Here is a 21,867-nt window from a genome sequence, read left to right as displayed (position 1 = left end):
TGAGAAAAGTCATAGCACACTATTCCCGATGAAGCCGCACGTTTTGATGTATAATTTGCTTTGGTTTTCGCAAAGCCCTAGGACGAGAAGCGAATCGAAAAACGGCGGAATGTTGAAGAAAAGATAATAATAAACGCAGCAGGAGAACAATAGTGGCTCGTGGCTTCGCCACGAGCCACTCTCCTCCCATTGCTTTGCAATGGAGAGGAGAGTGGCTCGTGTCGAAGCCCGAGCCCCTAACTAGACAATTCCCGCACGCGGAAATCGTGGGAGGGGCTCGGGATGGGTGCATGTCGACAACTCACCAGGTCAAAATTTGGATTGGAGTTACTGTAAAGGCTGTGTGAAGCTGAGAGGTTTAACTGGCAAATTGTGCTGTGCTTTTATTTTGAAAGGAAGAGACAGGAAGATCTCACCTGGTCAAACTTTGGATTGGAGTTACTCTAAAGGCTGTGTGAAGCTGAGAGGTTTAACTGGCGTTTTCCAGTCTTTCATAGGCTTTTATTTGGAAATTTTGCTGTGCTTTTAGTTTGAAAGGCAGAGACAGGAAGATCTCACCTGGTCAAAAATTGGATTAGAGTAAAGGCTGTGTTAAGCTGAGAGGTTTAACTGGAGTTTTCAGTCCGTCGCAGGTTTTTATTTTTACATTTTGCTTTGCTTTTATTTTGAAAGGCAACGACAGGAAGATCTGACCTGGTCAACATTTGGATTGGAGTTACTGTAAAGGCTTTGTGAAGCTGAGGGGTTTAACTGGTGTTTTCCGGTGTGTGGAAGGATTTCATTTTGAAAGTGTGCTGTGCTTTTATTTTGAAAGGGAAAGACAGGAAGATCTCACCTAGTCAACATTGGGATTGGAGTTACTCTAAATCAGGGGATTCAAACTCAGTTCCTGGAGGTCCACTATCCTCTGTGTTCCAGATGTTTCCGTCTTACAACACACCTGATTCAAATAATCAGCTCATCATCAAGCTCAGCAGAAGCCTGATAACGAGCCTGATCATTTGAATCAGGTGTGTTGGAACTGAGTTTGATACCCCTGCTCTAAAGGCTGTGTGAAGCTGAGAGGTAGATCTGATTTACAGGCTGAAATGCAGCTCCTGTGGAGGTATTGGGTGTGAAGGTGGGTGTGGCCATCCAATGAGTCTGTGTGTGTGCGTGGGACCATGCCTGCGCGTGTGTAAGGGCGGTTGCTATGGTCCCCATAGCAACGGTGCCTGCCACAGACAGCAGAAAAGTGCTTCTCAGCAGCAGCGCGCAACGTCTCGTTCTGGCGCTAATTGTGGGCTAACCGTTAATGCTAGCTGAAAACCGAAATGACCGTGAGCAAGAGGAAGGCTGTGGCTATCCATAGATATGATTATTTTCCAAATATTGAGAGAAATGACCGAGTTACAGCGATTTAAAAAACACTGTCTCTCCGTGAGGCAGATGATTCAGTTTACATTGGTTCCTATGGAGAGAACGGTGTGACTTTGGTCTAAACTGCTGCCTGCCATTTCACTTCAGAAAGAGCTAGGTCTTCAAACTTGGATTCATTTGAATCCCAGGAAAATTGTCTACAATCTGACCAAATTTCATTCTCCTAACATTTATCGTTTGGTCGTGAGGGCGATGCGATCGTGAAATTTTCAGGCGGATTTTTCTCCTCTCCTCCACTCTACCAACTGACATGCCGCACTCTAACCAGAGCAGATTTTGAGAATTTTCACTTTTTTGAGGACTCACTGACGAAAAACTATAAATCTCAGCCTGACATAAAATACATTCCTGCGGAGACAAGAAAAATCCCTGCGTTTTGATGGTTAAATGAAGTTTCTAGGTGAACGTATGACGAAGCAGTGGCGTTTGGAAAAAGTGGATTTTTTCTGGCGATTTTTTTCACTCCCCATTCATTTTCTATGGGACTTTTTTCGCAGTTTTTTGCGAATAATTCTGCGAAAAAATGACGAATGTCTTAGAAAAGTCATAGCACACTATTCCCGATGAAGCCGCACGTTTTGATATATAATTTGTTTTGGTTTTCTCAAAGGCCTAGGACGAGAAGCGAATCGAAAAACGGCGGAAACGTGAAGAAAATATAATAAACGCCAACAGGAGAACAATAGTGGCTCGTGGCTTCGCCACGAGCCACTCTCCTCCCATTGCTTTGCAATGGAGAGGAGAGTGGCTCGTGTCGAAGCCCGAGCCCCTAACTAGACAATTCCCGCACGCGGAAATCGTGGAAGGGGCTCGGGATGTGTGCATGTCCGGAGCTGGGCAGGAGAGGGGTATTTTTGGTCAGTCGCAGGCTTTTATTTTGAAATTATGCTGTGCTTTTATTTTGAAAGGCAGCGACAGGAAGATTTCACCTTGTCAAAATTTGGATCAGGGTTACTCTCAAGGCTGTGTGACGCTGAGAGGTTAAACTGGCAAATTGTGCTGAGCTTTTATTTTGAAAGGCAGAGACAGGAAGATCTCACCTAGTCAAACTTTGGATTGTAGTTACTCTAAAGGCTGAGTGAAGCTGAGAGGTTAAACTGGCAAATTGTGCTGAGCTTTTATTTTGAAAGGCAGAGACAGGAAGATCTCACCTAGTCAAACTTTGGATTGTAGTTACTCTAAAGGCTGAGTGAAGCTGAGAGGTTTAACTGGCAAATTGTGCTGTGCTTTTATTTTGAAAGGTAGAGACAGGAAGATCTCACCTGGTCAAAATTTGGATTGAAGTTACTGTAAAGGCTGTGTGAAGCTGAGATGTTTAACTGGCATTTCCAGTCTGTCGCAGGCTTTTATTTAGTAATTGTGCTGTGCATTTATTTTGAAAGGCAAAGACAGGAAGATCTCACCTGGTCAAAATTTGGATTGGAGTTATTGTAAAGGCTGTGTGAAGCTGAGAGGTTTAACTGGTGTTTTCAGGCCCATCGCAGGCTTTTATTTTGAAATTGTGCTGTGCTTTTATTTTGAAAAGGAAAGACAGGAAGATCTCATCTGGTCAACATTTGGATTGGAGTTACTCTAAAGCAGGGGTGTCAAACTCAGTTCATGGAGGTCCACTATCCTCTATGTTTTACATGTTTCCCTCTTTCAACACACCTGATTCAAATAATCACCTCATCATCAAGCTCAGCAGAAGCCTGATAACGAGCCTGATCATTTGAATCAGGTGTGTTGGAACTGAGTTTGACACCCCTGCTCTAAAGGCTGTGTGAAGCTGAGAGGTAGATCTGATTTACAGGCTGAAATGCAGCTCCTGTGGAGGTATTGGGTGTGAAGGTGGGTGTGGCACACCAATGAGTCTGTGTGTGTGCGTGCGACCATGCCTGCGCGTGTGTAAGGGCGGTTGCTATGGGCCCCCATAGCAACGGTGCCTGCCACAGACAGCAAAAAAGTGCTTCTCAGCAGCAGCGCGCAACATCTCGTTCTGGCGCTAATTGTGGGCGAACCGTTAATGGTAGCTGAAAACTAAAATGACCGTGAGCGAGAGGAAGGCTGTGGCTTTCCATAAATGTAATTATTTTCCAAATATTGTGAGAAATGACCGAGTTACAGCGATTTAAAAAACACTGTCCCTCCATGAGGCAGATGATTCAGTTTACATTGGTTCTTATGGAGAGAACGGTGCGACTTTGGTCTAAACTGCTGCCTGCCATTTCACGTCAGAAAGAGCTAGGTCTTCAAACTTGGATTCATTTGAATCCCAGGAAAATTGTTTACAATCTGACCAAATTTCATTCCCCTAACATTTATAGTTTGGTCGTGAGGGCGATGCGATCGTGAAATTTTCAGGCGAATTTTTCACCTCTCCTCCACTCTACCAACTGACATGCCGCACTCTAAACAGAGCAGATTTTGAAAATTTCACTTTTTTGAGGACTCACTGATCAAAAACTGTAAATCTCAGCCTGACAGAAAATACATTCCTGCGGAGACAAGAAAAATTACTGCGTTTTGATGGTTAAATGAAGTTTCTAGGTGAACGTATGGCGAAGCAGTGGCTTTTGGAAAAAAGGGGATTTTTTGAGCCGATTTTTTTCGGTCCCCATTCATTTCCTATGGGACTTTTTTGGCAGTTTTTTGCGAATAATTCTGCGAAAAAATGACGAATGTCTTAGAAAAGTCATAGCCCGGGATTCCCGATGAAGCCGCACGTTTTGATATATAATTTGTTTTGATTTTCTCAAAGCCCTAGGACGAGTTAGCGACCGAAAAATGGCGGAAACGTGAAGAAAATACTAGACAATTCCCGCTGGTGCGGAAATCGTGGGAGGGGCTCGGGATGTGTGCATGTCCGGAGCAGCGCAGCAGAGGCAAGAAGATCTCACCTGGTCAAAATTTGGATTGGAGTTACTGTAAAGGCTGTGTGAAGCTGAGAAATCTAACAGGCAAATTGTGCTGTTCTTTTATTTTGAGAGGAAGAGACAGGAAGATCAGACCTGGTCAAAATTTGGATTGGAGTTACTCTAAAGGCTGTGTGAAGCTGAGATGTTTAACTGGCGTTTTCAGTCTGTCGCAGGCTTTTATTTTGAAATTGTGCTGTGCTTTTACTTTGAAAGGCAGAGACAGGAAGATCTCACCTGGTCAAAATTTCAATTGGAGTTACTCTAAAGGCTGTGTGAAGCTGAGAGGTTTAACTGGCATTTCCAGTCTGTCTCAGGCTTTTTTTTTTGAATTGTGCTGTGCTTTTATTTTGAAAGGCAGCGACAGGAAGATCACACCTGGTCAAAATTTGGATTGGAGTTACTATAAAGGCTGTATGAAGCTGAGAGGTTTAACTGGCATTTCTTGTTTTTCGCAGGCTTTTATTATGAAATTGTGCCCTGCTTTCATTTTGAAAGGCAAAGACAGGGAGATTTCACCTGGTCAAAATTTGGATTGGAGTTACTCCAAACCAGGGGTGTCAAACTCAGTTCCTGGAGGTCCACTATCCTCTATGTTTTATATGTTTCCCTCTTCCAGCACACCTGATTCAAATAATCAGGTGATCATTAAGCTCAGCAGAAGCATTATAACAAGCCTGATCATTTTAATCAGGTGTGTTGGAAGAGGGAAACACATAAAACATAGAGGATTGGAGTTACTGTAAAGACTGTATGAAGCTGAGAGGTTTAACTGGCATTTGAAGTTCGTCGCAGGCTTTTATTTTGAAATTGTACTGTGCTTTTATTTTGAAAGGCAGAGACAGGAAGATCTCACCTGGTCAACATTTGGATTGGAGTTACTCTAAAGCTGGGGTGTCTAACTCAGTTCCTGGAGGTCCACTATCCTCTATGTTTTAGATGTTTCCCTCTTCCAACACACCTGATTCAAATCAACTCATCATCAAGCACAGCAGAAGCCTGATAATGAGCCTGATCATTTGAATCAGGTGTGTTGGAACTGAGTTTGACACCCCTGCAACAATGGCTGTGTGAAGCTGAGAGGTTGAACTGATTTTCAGGCTGAAATGCAGCTCCTGTGGAGGTATTGGGTGTGAAGGTGGGTGTGGCACTCCAATGAGTCTGTGTGTGTGCGTGGGAGCATGCCTGCGCGTGTGTAAGGGCGGTTGCTATGGGCCCCATAGCAACGGTGCCTGCCACAGACAGCAGAAAAGTGCTTCTCAGCAGCAGCGCGCAACGTCTCGTTCTGGCGCTAATTGTGGGCTAACCGTGAATGCTAGCTGAAAACCGACATGACCGTGAGCGAGAGGAGGGCTGTGGCTTTCCATAAATGTAATTATTTTCCAAATATTGTGAGAAATGACCGAGTTACAGCGATTTAAAAAACACTGTCCCTCCATGAGGCAGATGATTCAGTTTACATTGGTTCTTATGGAGAGAACGGTGGGACTTTGGTCTAAACTGCTGCCTGCCATTTCACTTCAGAAAGAGATAGGTCTTCAAACTTGGATTCATTTGAATCCCAGGAAAATTGTTTACAATCTGACCAAATTTCATTGCCCTAACATTTATGGTTTGGTCGTGAGGGCGATGCGATCGGGAAATTTTCAGGCGGATTTTTCTCCTCTCCTCCACTCTACCAACTGACATGCCGCACTCTAACCAGAGCAGATTTTGAGAATTTTCACTTTTTTGAGGACTCACTGATCAAAAACTGTAAATCTCAGCCTGACATAAACTACATTCCTGCGGAGACAAGAAAAATCCCTGCGTTTTGATGGTGAAATGAAGTTTCTAGGTGAACGTATGGCGAAGCAGTGGCATTTGGAAAAAAGTGGATTTTTTGAGCCGATTTTTTTCGCTCCCCATTCATTTTCAATGGGACTTTTTTCGCAGTTTTTTGCGAATAATTCTGCGATAAAATGACGAATTTCTTAGAAAAGTCATAGCACACTATTCCCGATGAAGCCGCACGTTTTGATATATAATTTATTTTGGTTTTCTCAAAGCCCTAGGACAAGAAGCGAATCGAAAAACGGCGGAAACGTGAAGAAAATATAATAACTAGACAATTCCCGCTCGCGGAAATCGTGGGAGGGGCTCGGGATGTGTGCATGTCCGGAGCTGGGCAGGAGAGGGGTAATTTTTTGGTCCGTCACAGGCTTTTATTTTGAAATTCTTCTGTGCTTTTATTTTGAAAGGAAGAGACAGGAAGATCTCACCTGGTCAAAATTTGGATTGGAGTTACTGTAAAGGCTGTGTGAAGCAAAGAGGGTTAACTGGCAAATTGTGCTGTGCTTTTATTTTGAAAGGCACAGACAGGAAGATCTCACCCAGTCAAAATTGAGATTGGAGTTACTCAAAAGGTTGTGTGAAGCTGAGAGGGTTAACTGGCGTTTCCAGTCCGTCAAAGGCTTTTATTTTGAAATCATGCTGTGCTTTCATTTTGAAAGGCAAAGACAGGAAGATCTCACCTGGTCAAAATTTGGACTGGAGTTATTGTAAAGGCTGTGTGAAGCTGAGAGGTTTAACTGGTGTTTTCAGGCCAATCGCAGGCTTTTATTTTGAAATTTACTGTGCTTTTATTTTGAAAGGCAGAGACAGGAAGATCTCATCTGGTCAACATTTGCATTGGAGTTACTGTAAAGCAGGGGTCTCAAACTCAGTTCCTGGAGAACCACTATCCTCTGTGTTCCAGATGTTTCCTTCTTACAACACACCTGATTGAAGTGATTTGCTCATCATTAAGCTCAGCAGAAGCCTGATAACGAGCCTGATCATTTGAATCAGGTGTGTTGGAACTGAGTTTGACACCCCTGCTCGAAAGGCTGTGTGAAGCTGAGAGGTTAAACTGGCGTTTTCGGGTTCATCGCAGGCTTTTATTTTGAAATTGTGCTGTGCTTTTATTTTGAAAGGCCGAGACAGAAAGATCTGACCTGGTCAAAATTTGGATTGGAGTTACTGTAAAGCAGGGGTGTCAAACTCAGTTCCTGGAGGTCCACTATCCTCTATGTTCTAGATGTTTCCTTCTTCCAACACACCTGTTTCAAATAATCAGCTCATCATCAAGCTCACCAGAAGCCTGATAACGAGCCTGATCATTTGAATCAGGTGTGTTGGAACTGAGTTTGACACCCCTGCTCGAAAGGCTGTGTGAAGCTGAGAGGTTGAACTGATTTTCAGGCTGAAATGCAGCTCCTGTGGAGGTATTGGGTGTGAAGGTGGGCGTGGCACACCAATGAGTCTGTGTGTGTGCGTGCGAACATGCCTGCGCGTGTGTAAGGGCGGTTGCTATGGGCCCCATAGCAACGGTGCCTGCCACAGACAGCAGAAAAGTGCTTCTCAGCAGCAGCGCGCAACGTCTCGTTCTGGCGCTAACTGTGGGCTAACCGTGAGTGCTAGCTGAAAACCAAAATGACCGTGAGCGAGAGGAAGGCTGTGGCTAACCAGAAATGTAATTATTTTCCAAATATTGTGAGAAATGACCGAGTTACAGCGATTTAAAAAACACTGTCCCTCCATGAGGCAGATGATTCAGTTTACATTGGTTCCTATGGAGAGAACGGTGCGACTTTGGTCTAAACTGCTGCCTGCCATTTCACTTCAGAAAGAGGTAGGTCTTCAAACTTGGATTCATTTGAATCCTAGGAAATTTGTCTACAATCTGACCAAATTTCATTCCCCTAACATTTATCGTTTGGTCGTGAGGGCGATGCGATCGTGAAATTTTCAGGCGGATTTTTCTCCTCTCCTCCACTCTACCAACTGACATCACGCACTCTAACCAGAGCAGATTTTGAGAATTTTCACTTTTTTGAGGACTCACTGATCAAAAACTATAAATCTCAGCCTGACATAAAATACATTCCTGCGAAGACAAGAAAAATCACTGCGTTTTGATGGTTAAATGAAGTTTCTAGGTGAACGTATGGCGAAGCAGTGGCGTTTGGAAAACAGTGGATTTTTTTTGTCGATTTTTTCATTCCCCATTCATTTTCTATGGGACTTTTTTTGCAGTTTTTTGCGAATAATTCTGCGAAAAAATGACGAATTTCTTAGAAAAGTCATAGCACACTATTCCCGATGAAGCCGCACGTTTTGATGTATAATTTGCTTTGGTTTTCTCAAAGGCCTAGGACGAGAAGCGAATCGAAAAACGGCGGAATGTTGAAGAAAATATAAAAGATAAACGCCTTTTTCACAGGAGAACAATAGTGGCTCGTGGCTTCGCCACGAGCCACTCTCCTCCCATTGCTTTGCAATGGAGAGGAGAGTGGCTCGTGTCGAAGCCCGAGCCCCTAATAAACGCAGCAGGAGAACAATAGTGGCTCGTGGCTTCGCCACGAGCCACTCTCCTCCCATTGCTTTGCAATGGAGAGGAGAGTGGCTCGTGTCGAAGCCCGAGCCCCTAATAATAAACGCAGCAGGAGAACAATAGTGGCTCGTGGCTTCGCCACGAGCCACTCTCCTCCCATTGCTTTGCAATGGAGAGGAGAGTGGCTCGTGTCGAAGCCCGAGCCCCTAACTAGACAATTCCCGCTCGCGGAAATCGTGGGAGGGGCTCGTGATGTGTTCATCTCCGGAGCAGCGCGGGATAGGCATATTTACTCTAAAGGCTGTGTTAAGGTGAGAGGTTTAACTGGTGTTTCGAGTCTGTCGCAGGCTTTTATTTTGAAATTGTGCTGTGCGTTTATTTTGAAAGGCAGAGACAAGAAGATCTCACCTGGTCAACATTTGGATTGGAGTTACTCGTAAGGTTGTGTGAAGTTGAGAGGTTAAACTGGCGATTTCCGGTTCATCGCAGGCTTTTATTTTGAAATTTTGCTGTGCTTTTATTTTTAAAGCCAGAGACAGCAAGATCTCACCTGTTCAAAATTTGGATTGGAGTTACTGTCAAGGCTGTGTGAAACTGAGAAGTTTAACTGGCAAATTGTGCTGTGCTTTTATTTTGAAAGACAGAGACAGGAAGATCTCACCTGGTCAAACTTTGGATTGGAGTTACTCTAAAGCAGGGGTGTCAAACTCAGTTCCTGGAGGTCAACTATCCTCTATGTTTTAGATGTTTCCCTCTTCCAACACACCTGTTTCAAATAATCAGCTCATCATCAAGCTCAGCAGAAGCCTGATAACGAGCCTGATCATTTGAATCAGGTGTGTTATAACTGAGTTTTACACCCCTGCAACAATGGCTGTGTTAAGCTGAGAGGTTTAACTGATTTTCAGGCTTAAATGCCGCTCCTGTGGAGGTATTGGGGGTTAAGGTGGGTGTGGCACTCCAATGAGTCTGTGTGTGTGCGTGTGACCATGCCTGCGCGTGTGTAAGGGCGGTTGCTATGGACCCCATAGCAACGGTGCCTGCCACAGACAGCAAAAAAGTGCTTCTCAGCAGCAGCGCTCAACGTCTCGTTCTGGCGCTAATTGTGGGCTAACCGTGAATGCTAGCTTAAAACCTACATGACCGTGAGCGAGAGGAGGGCTGTGGCTTTCCATAAATGTAATTATTTTCCAAATATTGTGAGAAATGACCGAGTTACAGCGATTTAAAAAACACTGTCCCTCCATGAGGCAGATGATTCAGTTTACATTGGTTCTTATGGAGAGAACGGTGCGACTTTGGTCTAAACTGCTCCCTGCCATTTCTCTTCAGAAAGAGCTAGGTCTTCAAACTTCGATTCATTTGAATCCCAGTAAATTTGTCTACAATCTGACTAAATTTCATTCCCCTAACATTTATCGTTTGGTCGTGAGAGCGATTCGATCGTGAAATTTTCAGGCGGATTTTTCTCCTCTCCTCCACTCTACCAACTTACATGCCGCACTCTAACCAGAGCAGATTTTGAGAATTTTCACTTTTTTGAGGACTCACTGATCAAAAACTGTAAATCTCAGCCTTACATAAAATACATTCCTACGAAGACAAGAAAAATCACTGCATTTTGATGGTTAAATGAAGTTTCTAGGTGAACGTATGGCGAAGCAGTGGCGTTTGGAAAAAAGTGGATTTTTACAGCCGATTTTTTTCACTCCCCATTCATTTTCTATGGGAATTTTTGCACAGTTTTTTGCGAATAATTCTGCGATAAAATGACGAATTTCTTAGAAAAGTCATAGCACACTATTCCCGATGAAGCCGCACGTTTTGATATATAATTTGCTTTGATTTTCTCAAAGCCCTAGGAGGAGAAGCGAATCGAAAAACGGCGGAAACGTGAGGAATAATAAAAGAGAATAAACGCCACAGGAGAACAATAGTGGCTCGTGGCTTCGCCACGAGCCACTCTCCTCCCATTGCTTTGCAATGGAGAGGAGAGTGGCTCGTGTCGAAGCCCGAGCCCCTAATAATAAACGCAGCAGGAGAACAATAGTGGCTCGTGGCTTCGCCACGAGCCACTCTCCTCCCATTGCTTTGCAATGGAGAGGAGAGTGGCTCGTGTCGAAGCCCGAGCCCCTAACTAGACAATTCCCGCTGATGCGGAAATCGTGGGAGGGGCTCGGGATGTGTGCATGTCCGGAGCTGGGCAGGAGAGGGTTATTTTTGGTCCGTCACAGGCTCTTATTTTGAAATTGTCCTGTGCTTTTATTTTGAAAGGCAGAGACAGGAAGATGTCACCTGGTCAAAATTTGGATTGAAGTTACTGTAAAGGCGGTGTGAAGCTGAGATGTTTAACTGGCATTTCCAGTCTGTCGCAGGCTTTTATTTTGAAATTGTGCTGTGCTTTTATTTTGAAAGGCAAAGACAGGAAGATCTCACCTGGTCAAAATTTGGATTGGAGTAAAGGCTGTGTGAAGCTGAGAGGTTTAACTGGAGTTTTCAGTCCGTCGCAGGCTTTTATTTTGAAATTGTGCTGTCCTTTTATTTTGAAAGGCAAGGACAGGAAGATCTCAGCTGGTAAAAATTTGGTTTGGAGTTACTGTAAAGCAGGGGTGTCAAACTCTTTTTCTGGAGGTCCACTATCCTCTGAGTTCTCGATGTTTCCTGCTTACAACACACCTGATTCAAATTATACACTATCATTAAGCTCAGCAAAAGCCTGATAACGACCCTGATCATTTGAATCAGGTGTGTTGAAAGTGAGTTTGACACCCCTGCTCTAAAGGCTGTGTGAAGCTGAGAGGTTGAACTGATTTTCAGGCTGAAATGCAGCTCCTGTGGAGGGATTGGGTGTGAAGGTGGGTGTGGCACTCCAATGAGTCTGTGTGTGTGCGTGCGACCATGCCTGCGCGTGTGTAAGGGCGGTTGCTATGGGCCCCCATAGCAACGGTGCCTGCCACAGACAGCAAAAAACTGCTTCTCAGCAGCAGCGCGCAACGTCTCGTTCTGGCGCTAATTGTGGGCTAACCGTGAATGCTAGCTGAAAACCGAAATGACCGTGAGCGAGAGGAAGGCTGTGGCTTTCCATGAATGTAATTATTTTCCAAATATTGTGAGAAATGACCGAGTTACAGCGATTTAAAAAACACTGTCCCTCCATGAGCCAGATGATTCAGTTTACATTGGTTCTAATGGGGAGAACGGTGCGACTTTGGTCTAAACTGCTGCCTGCCATTTCACTTCAGAAAGAGCTCGGTCTTCACACTTGGATTCATTTGAATCCCAGGAAATTTGTCTACAATCTGACCAAATTTCATTCCCCTACCATTTATGGTTTGGTCGTGAGGGCGATGCGATCGGGAAATTTTCAGGCGGATTTTTCACCTCTCCTCCACTCTACCAACTGACATGCCGCACTCTAACCAGAGCAGATTTTGAGAATTTTCACTTTTTTGAGGACTCACTGATCAAAAACTGTAAATCTCAGCCTGACATAAACTACATTCCTGCGGAGACAAGAAAAATCACTGCGTTTTGATGGTTAAATGAAGTTTCTAGGTGAACGTATGGCGAAGCAGTGGCATTTGGAAAAAAGTGGATTTTTTGAGCCGATTTTTTTCGGTCCCCATTCATTTTCTATGGGAATTTTTTGGCAGTTTTTTGCGAATAATTCTGCGAAAAAATGACGTATTTCTTAGAAAAGTCATAGCACACTATTCCCGATGAAGCCGCACGTTTTGATATATAATTTGTTTTGGTTTTCTCAAAGGCCTAGGACGAGTTACGAATCGAAAAACGGCGGAAACGTGAAGAAAAGACTATAATAAACGCAGCAGGAGAACAATAGTGGCTCGGGCTGCATGCTGCAGCCCCGAGCCCCTAACTAGACAATTCCCGCTCGCGGAAATCGTGGGAGGGGCTCGGGATGGGTGCATGTCCGGAGCTGGGCAGGAGAGGGGTATTTTTTGGTCCGTCACAGGCTTTTATTTTGAAATGGTGCTGTGCTTTTATTTTGAAAGGCAGAGACAAGAAGATCTCACCTGGTCAACATATTAATTGGAGTTACTCTAAAGGCTGTGTGAAGCTGAGAGGTTTAACTGGCAAATTGTGCTGTAAAGTAATTTTGAAAGGCAGAGACAGGAAGATCTCACCTGCTCAAAATTTGGATTGGAGTTACTGTAAAAGCTGTGTGAAGCTGAGAGGTTTAACTGGCATTTCCAGTCTTTCACAGGCTTTTATTTTGAAATTTTGCTGTGCTTTTATTTTGAAAGGCAAAGACGGGAAGATCTCACCTGGTCAAAATTTGGATTGGAGTTACTCTAAAGGCTGTGTGAAGCTGAGAGTTTTAACTGGCTTTTTTTGGTCTGTTGCAGGCTTTTATTTTGAAATTGTGCTGTGCTTTTATTTTAAAAGGCAAAGACAGGAAGATCTCACCTGGTCAATATTTGGATTGGAGTTACTCAAAAGGCTGAGTGAAGCTGAGAGGTTTCACTGGCGTTTCCATTCCGTCGCAGGCTTTTATTTAGAAATTTTGTCCTGCTTTTATTTTGAACGGCAGAGACAAGAACATCTGACCTGGTCAAAATTTGGATTGGAGTGACTCTAAAGCAGGGGTGTCAAACTCTGTTCCTGGAGGTCCACTATCCTCTATGTTTTAGATGTTTCCCTCTTCCAACACACCTGATTCAAATAATCAGCTCATCATCAAGCACAGCAGAAGCCTGATAACGAGCCCGATCATTTGAATCAGGTGTGTTGGAACTGAGTTTGACACCCCTGCTCTAAAGGCTGTGTGAAGCTGGGAGGTTGAACTGATTTTCAGGCTGAAATGCAGCTCCTGTGGAGGTATTGGCTGTGAAGGTGGGTGTGGCACTCCAATGAGTCTGTGTGTGTGCGTGGGAGCATGCCTGCGCGTGTGTAAGGGCGGTTGCTATGGGCCCCCATAGCAACGGTGCCTGCCACAGACAGCAGAAAAGTGCTTCTCAGCAGCAGCGCGCAACGTCTCGTTCTGGCGCTAATTGTGGGCTAACCGTGAATGCTAGCTGAAAACCGAAATGACCGTGAGCGAGAGGAAGGCTGTGGCTTTCCATAAATGTAATTATTTTTCAAATATTGTGAGAAATGACCGAGTTACAGCGATTTAAAAACACTGTCCCTCCATGAGGCAGATGATTCAGTTTACATTGGTTCTTATGGAGAGAACGGTGTGACTTTGGTCTAAACTGCTGCCAACCATTTCACTTCAGAAAGAGCTAGGTCTTCAAACTTGGATTCATTTGAATCCCAGGAAATTTGTCTACAATCTGACCGAATTTCATTCCCCTAACTTTTATCGTTTGGTCGTGAGGGCGATGCGATCGTGAAATTTTCAGGCGAATTTTTCACCTCTCCTCCACTCTACCAACTGACATGCCGCACTCTAACCAGAGCAGATTTTGAGAATTTTCACTTTTTTGAGGACTCACTGATCAAAAACTGTAAATCTCAGCCTGACATAAACTCCATTCCTGCGGAGACAAGAAAAATCACTGCGTTTTGATGGTTAAATGAAGTTTCTAGGTGAATGTATGGCGAAGCAGTGGCGTTTGGAAAACAGTGGATTTTTCAAGGCCATTTTTTTTCAGTCCCCATTCATTTCCTATGGGACTTTTTTCGCAGTTTTTTGCGAATAATTCTGCGATAAAATGACGAATGTCTTAGAAAAGTCATAGCACACTATTCCCGATGAAGCCGCACGTTTTGATGTATAATTTGCTTTGGTTTTCTCAAAGGCCTAGGACGAGAAGCGAATCGAAAAATGGCGGAAACGTGAAGAATAATAAACGCCAACAGGAGAACAATAGTGGCTCGGGCTGCATGCTGCAGCCCCGAGCCCCTAACTAGACAATTCCCGCTCGCGGAAATCGTGGGAGGGGCTCGGGATGTGTGCATGTCCGGAGCAGCATGGGATAGGCATATTTACTTTAAAGGATGTGTGAAGGTGAGAGGTTTAACTGGCGTTTCCAGTCTGTCGCAGGCTTTTATTTAGAAATTGTGCTGTTCTTTTATTTTGAAAGGCAACGACAACAAGATCTCACCTGGTCAAAATTTCAATTGGAGTTACTGTAAAGGCTGTGTGAAGGTGAGAGGTTTAACTGGTGTTTCCAGTCTGTCGCAGGCTTTTATTTTGAAATTGTGCTGTGCTTTTATTTTGAAAGGTAGAGACAAGAAGATCTGAACTGGTCAAAATTTGGATTGGAGTTACTGTAAAGGCTGTGTGAAGCTGAGAGGTTTAACTGGCAAATTGTGCTGTAAAGTAATTTTGAAAGGCAGAGACCTGAAGATCTCACCTGGTCAAAATTTGGATTGGAGTTACTCCAAAGGCTGTGTGAAGCTGAGAGGTTTAACTGGCATTTTTTGGTCTGTTGCAGGCTTTTATTTTGAAATTGTGCTGTGCTTTTATTTTGAAAGACAGAGACAGGAAGATCAGACCTGGTTAAACTTTGGATTGGAGTAAAGGCTGTGTGAAGCTGAGAGGTTTAACTGGAGTTTTCAGTCCGTCACAGGCTTTTATTTTGAAATCGTGCTGTGCTTTTATTTTGAATGGGAAAGACAGGAAGATCTGACCTGGTCAAAATTTGAATTGGAGTTACTCGAAAGGCTGTGTGAAGCTGAGAGGCTTAACTGGCAAATTGTGCTGTGCTTTTATTTTGAAAGGCACCGACAGGAAGATCTGACCTGGTCAAAATTTGAATTGGAGTTACTCGAAAGGCTGTGTGAAGCTGAGAGGTTTAACTGGCATTTTTTGGTCTGTTGCAGGCTTTTATTTTGAAATTGTGCTGTGCTTTTATTTTTAAAAGGCAGAGACAGGAAGATCAGACCTGGTCAAAATTTGGATTGGAGTTACTGTAAAGGCTGTGTGAAGGTGAGAGGTTTAACTGGCGTTTCCAGTTCGTCACAGGCTTTTATTTTGAAATTTTGCTGTGCTTTTATTTTGAAAGGCAGAGACAGGAAGATCTCACCTGGTCAACATTTGGATTGGAGTTACTGTAAAGCAGGGGTGTCAAACTCAGTTCCCGGAGGACCACTATCCTCTGTGTTCGAGATGTTTCCTTCTTACAACACACCTGATTCAAATGATTAGCTATCATGAAGCTCAGCAGAAGTCTGATAACGAGCCCGATCATTTGAATCAGGTGTGTTTGAACTGAGTTTGACACCCCTGCTCTAAAGGCTGTGTGAAGCTGAGAGGTTTAACTGGTGTTTTCAGGCCCATCTCAGGCTTTTATTTTGAAATTGTGCTGTGCTTTTATTTTGAAAGGGAAAGACAGGAAGATCTCATCTGGTCAACATTTGGATTGGAGTTACTCTAAAGCAGGGGTGTCAAACTCAGTTCATGGAGGTCCACTATCCTCTATGTTTTACATGTTTCCCTCTTCCAACACACCTGTTTCAAATAATGAGCTCATCATCAAGCTCAGCAGAAGCCTGATAACGAGCCTGATCATTTGAATCAGGTGTGTTGGAACTGAGTTTGACACCCCTGCTCTAAAGGCTGTGTGAAGCTGAGAGGTTTCAGTGATTTTCAGGCTGAAATGCAGCTCCTGTGGAGGTATTGGGTGTGAAGGTGGGTGTGGCACTCCAGTGAGTCTGTGTGTGTGCGTGCGACCATGCCTGCGCGTGTGTAAGGGCGGTTGCTATGGGCCCCCATAGCAACGGTGCCTGCCACAGACAGCAGAAAAGTGCTTCTCAGCAGCAGCGCGCAACGTGTCGTTCTGGCGCTAATTGTGGGCTAACCGTTAATGCTAGCTGAAAACCGAAATGACCGTGAGCGAGAGGAAGGCTGTGGCAAACCATAAATGTAATTATTTTCCAAATATTGTGAGAAATGACCGAGTTACAGCGATTTAAAAAACACTATCCCTCCATGAGGCAGATGATCCAGTTTACATTGGTTCTAATGGGGAGAACGGTGCGACTTTGGTCTAAACTGCTGCCTGCCATTTCACTTCAGAAAGAGATAGGTCTTCAAACTTGGATTCATTTGAATCCCAGGAAAACTGTTTACAATCTGACCAAATTTCAATCTCCTATCTCTTATCGTTTGGTCATGAGGGCGATGCGATCGGGAAATTTTCAGGCGGATTTTTCACCTCTCCTCCACTCTACCAACTGACATGCCGCACTCTAACCAGAGCAGATTTTGAGAATTTTCACTTTTTTGAGGACTCACTGATGAAAAACTGTAATTCTCAGCCTGACATAAACTACATTCCTGCGGAGACAAGAAAAATCACTGCGTTTTGATGGTTAAATGAAGTTTCTAGGTGACCGTATGGCGAAGCAGTGGCGTTTGGAAAAAAGTGGATTTTTTCAGCCGATTTTTTTCACTCCCCATTCATTTTCAATGGGACTTTTTTCGCAGTTTTTTGCGAATAATTCTGCGAAAAAATGACGAATTTCTTAGAAAAGTCATAGCACACTATTCCCGATGAAGCCGCACATTTTGATATATAATTTGTTTTGGTTTTCTCAAAGGCCTAGGACGAGAAGCGAATCGAAAAACGGCGGAAACGTGAAGAAAATAGAAAAGATAAACGCAGCAGGAGAACAATAGTGGCTCGTGGCTTCGCCACGAGCCACTCTCCTCCCATTGCTTTGCAATGGAGAGGAGAGTGGCTCGTGTCGAAGCCCGAGCCCCTAATAAACGCAGCAGGAGAACAATAGTGGCTCGTGGCTTCGCCACGAGCCACTCTCCTCCCATTGCTTTGCAATGGAGAGGAGAGTGGCTCGTGTCGAAGCCCGAGCCCCTAACTAGACAATTCCCGCTCGCGGAAATCGTGGGAGGGGCTCGGGATGTGTGCATGTCCGGATCTCACCTGGTCAAAATTTGAATTGGAGTTACTGAAAAGGCTGTATGAAGCTGAGAGGTTGAACTGGCGTTTCCAGCCTGTCGCATGCTTTTATTTTGAAATTGTGCTGTGCTTTTATTTTGAAAGGAAGAGACAGGAAGATCTCACCTGGTCAACATTTGGATTGGAGTTACTGTAAAGGCTGTGTGAAGCTGAGAAGTTTAACTGGCGTTTCCAGTCCGTTGCAGGCTTTTATTTTGAAATTGTGCTGTGCTTCTATTTTGAAAGGCAAAGACAGGAAGATCTCACCTGGTCAACATTTGGATTGGAGTTACTGTAAATCAGGGGTGTTAAACTCAGTTCCTGGAGGTCCACTATCCTCTGTGTTCTTGATGTTTCCTTCTTACAACACACCTGATTCAAATGATTAGCTATCATTAAGCTCAGCAGAAACCTGATAACGGGCCTGATCATTTGAATCAGGTGTGTTGGAACTGAGTTTGACACCCCTGCTCTAAAGGCTGTGTGAAGCTGAGAGGTTTAACTGGCGTTTCCAATCTGTCGCAGGCTTTTATTTTGAAATTGTGCTGTGCTTTTATTTGAAACTCAGAGACAGGAAGATCTCACCTGGTCAAAATTTGGATTGGAGTTATTATAAAGGATGTGTGAAGCTGAGAGGTTTAACTGGTGTTTTCAGGCCCATCGCAGGCTTTTATTTTGAAATTGTGCTGTGCTTTTATTTTGAAAGGCAGAGATGGGAAGATCTCACCTGGTCAACATTTGGATTGGAGTTACTGTAAAGCAGGGGTGTCTAACTCTGTTCCTGGAGGTCCACTATCCTCTTTGTTTTAGATGTTTCCCTCTTCCAACACACCTGTTTCAAATAATCAGCTCATCATCAAGCTCAGCAGAAGCCTGATAACGAGCCTGATCATTTGAATCAGGTGTGTTGGAACTGAGTTTGACACCCCTGCTATGAAGGCTGTGTGAAGCTGAGAGGTTGAACTGATTTTCAGGCTGAAATGCAGCTCCTGTGGAGGTATTGGGTGTGAAGGTGGGTGTGGCATTCCAATGAGTCTGTGTGTGTGCGTGGGAGCATGCCTGCGCGTGTGTAAGGGCGGTTGCTATGGGCCCCATAGCAACGGTGCCTGCCACAGACAGCAAAAAAGTGCTTCTCAGCAGCAGCTCGCAACGTCTCGTTCTGGCGCTAATTGTGGGCTAACCGTGAATGGTAGCTGAAAACTAAAATGACCGTGAGCGAGAGGAAGGCTGTGGCTTTCCATAAATGTAATTATTTTCCAAATATTGTGAGAAATGACCGAGTTACAGCGATTTAAAAAACACTGTCCCTCCATGAGGCAGATGATTCAGTTTACATTGGTTCTTATGGGGAGAACGGTGCGACTTTGGTCTAAACTGCTGCCTGCCATTTCCCTTCAGAAAGAGCTAGGTCTTCAAACTTGGATTCATTTGAATCCCAGGAAAATTGTCTACAATCTGACCAAATTTCATTCTCCTATCCTTTATTGTTTGGTCGTGAGGGCGATGCGATCGTGAAATTTTCAGGCGGATTTTTCTCCTCTCCTCCACTCTACCAACTGACATGCCGCACTCTAACCAGAGCAGATTTTGAGAATTTTCACTTTTTTGAGGACTCACTGATCAAAAACTGTAAATCTCAGCCTGACATAAACTACATTCCTGCGGAGACAAGAAAAATCACTGCGTTTTGATGGTTAAATGAAGTTTCTAGGTGAACGTATGGCGAAGGAGTGGCGTTTTGAAAATAGTGGATTTTTGAGCCGATTTTTTTCACTCCCCATTCATTTTCTATGGGACTTTTTTGGCAGTTTTTTGCGAATAATTCTGCGAAAAAATGACGAATGTCTTAGAAAAGTCATAGCACACTATTCCCGATGAAGCCGCACGTTTTGATATATAATTTGTTTTGGTTTTCTCAAAGCCCTAGGACAAGAAGCGAATCGAAAAACGGCGGAAACGTGAAGAAAATATAATAATAAACGCAGCAGGAGAACAATAGTGGCTCGTGGCTTCGCCACGAGCCACTCTCCTCCCATTGCTTTGCAATGGAGAGGAGAGTGGCTCGTGTCGAAGCCCGAGCCCCTAACTAGACAATTCCCGCACGCGGAAATCGTGGGAGGGGCTCGGGATGTGTGCATGTCCGGAGCTGGGTAAGAGAGAGTTATTTTTTGGTCCGTCACAGGCTTTTATTTTCAAATTGTGCTGTGCTTTTATTTTGAAAGGCAGAGACAAGAAGATCTCACCTGGTCAAAATTTGGATTGCAGTTACTCAAAAGGCTGTGTGAAGCTGAGAGGTTTAACTGGCAAATTGTGCTGTAAAGTAATTTTGAAAGGCAGAGACAGGAAGATCTCACCTGGTCAAATTTGGATTGGAGTTACTATAAAGGCTGTATGAAGCTGAGAGGTTTAACTGGCATTTCCAGTCTGTCTCAGGCTTTTATTTTGAAATTGTGCTGTGCTTTTATTTTGAAAGGCAGCGACAGGAAGATCACACCTGGTCAAAATTTGGATTGGAGTTACTATAAAGGCTGTATGAAGCTGAGAGGTTTAACTGGCATTTCTTGTTTTTCGCAGGCTTTTATTATGAAATTGTGCCCTGCTTTCATTTTGAAAGGCAAAGACAGGGAGATTTCACCTGGTCAAAATTTGGATTGGAGTTACTCCAAACCAGGGGTGTCAAACTCAGTTCCTGGAGGTCCACTATCCTCTATGTTTTATATGTTTCCCTCTTCCAGCACACCTGATTCAAATAATCAGCTGATCATTAAGCTCAGCAGAAGCATTATAACAAGCCTGATCATTTTAATCAGGTGTGTTGGAAGAGGGAAACACATAAAACATAGAGGATTGGAGTTACTGTAAAGACCGTATGAAGCTGAGAGGTTTAACTGGCATTTGAAGTTAGTCGCAGGCTTTTATTTTGAAATTGTGCTGTGCTTTTATTTTGAAAGGCAGAGACAGGAAGACCTCACCTGGTCAAAATTTGGATTGGAGTTATTGTAAAGGCTGTGTGAAGCTGAGAGGTTTAACTGGTGTTTTCAGGAACATCGCAGGCTTTTATTTTGAAATTGTGCTGTGCTTTTATTTTGAAAGGGAAAGACAGGAAGATCTCACCTGGTCAACATTTGGATTGGAGTTACTCTAAAGGCTGTGTGAAGCTGAGAGGTTTAACTGGCATTTTTGGTCTGTTGTAGGCTTTTATTTTGAAATTCTGCTGTGCTTTTATTTTGAAAGGCAGAGACAGGACGATCAGACCTGGTTAAACTTTGGATTGGAGTAAAGGCTGTGTGAAGCTGAGAGGTTTAACTGGAGTTTCCAGTCTGTCGCAGGCTTTTATTTTGAAATTGTGCTGTGCTTTTATTTTGAAAGGCAGAGACAGGAAGATCTCACCTGGTCAACATTTGGATTGGAGTTACTCTAAAGCAGGGGTGTCAAACTCAGTTCCTGGAGGTCAACTATCTTCTATGTTCCAGATGTTTCCTTCTTACAACACACCTGATTCCAATAATCAGCTCATCATCAAGCTCAGCAGAAGCCTGATAACGAGCCTGATCATTTGAATCAGGTGTGTTGGAACTGAGTTTGACACCCCTGCTCTAAAGGCTGTGTGAAGCTGAGAGGTTTCAGTGATTTTCAGGGTGAAATGCAGCTCCTGTGGAGGTATTGGTTATGAAGGTGGGTGTGGCACACCAATGAGTCTGTGTGTGTGCGTGGGAGCGTGCCTGCGCGTGTGTAAGGGCGGTTGCTATGGGCCCCCATAGCAACGGTGCCTGCCACAGACAGCAGAAAAGTGCTTCTCAGCAGCAGCGCGCAATGTCTCATTCTGGCGCTAATTGTGGGCTAACCGTGAATGGTAGCTGAAAACTAAAATGACCGTGAGCGAGAGGAAGGCTGTGGCTTTCCATAAATGTAATTATTTCCAAATATTGTGAGAAATGACCGAGTTACAGCGATTTAAAAAACACTGTCCCTCCATGAGGCAGATGATTCAGTTTACATTGGTTCTTATGGAGAGAACGGTGCAACTTTGGTCTAAACTGCTGCCTGCCATTTCACTTCAGAAAGAGCTAGATCTTCAAACTTGGATTCATTTGAATCCCAGGAAAATTGTTTACAATCTGACCAAATTTCATTGTCCTATGTCTTATGGTTTGGTCGTGAGGGCGATGCGATCGGGAAATTTTCAGGCGAATTTTTCACCTCTCCTCCACTCTACCAACTGACATGCCGCACTCTAAACAGAGCAGAATTTGAAAATTTTCACTTTTTTGAGGACTCACTGATCAAAACTGTAAATGTCAGCCTGACATAAACTACATTCCTGCGAAGA

Source organism: Acanthochromis polyacanthus, chromosome 20 (assembly GCF_021347895.1).
Source record: "Acanthochromis polyacanthus isolate Apoly-LR-REF ecotype Palm Island chromosome 20, KAUST_Apoly_ChrSc, whole genome shotgun sequence".
Lineage (NCBI taxonomy): Eukaryota > Metazoa > Chordata > Actinopteri > Pomacentridae > Acanthochromis > Acanthochromis polyacanthus.
Note: the sequence above shows the minus strand (reverse complement) of the source record.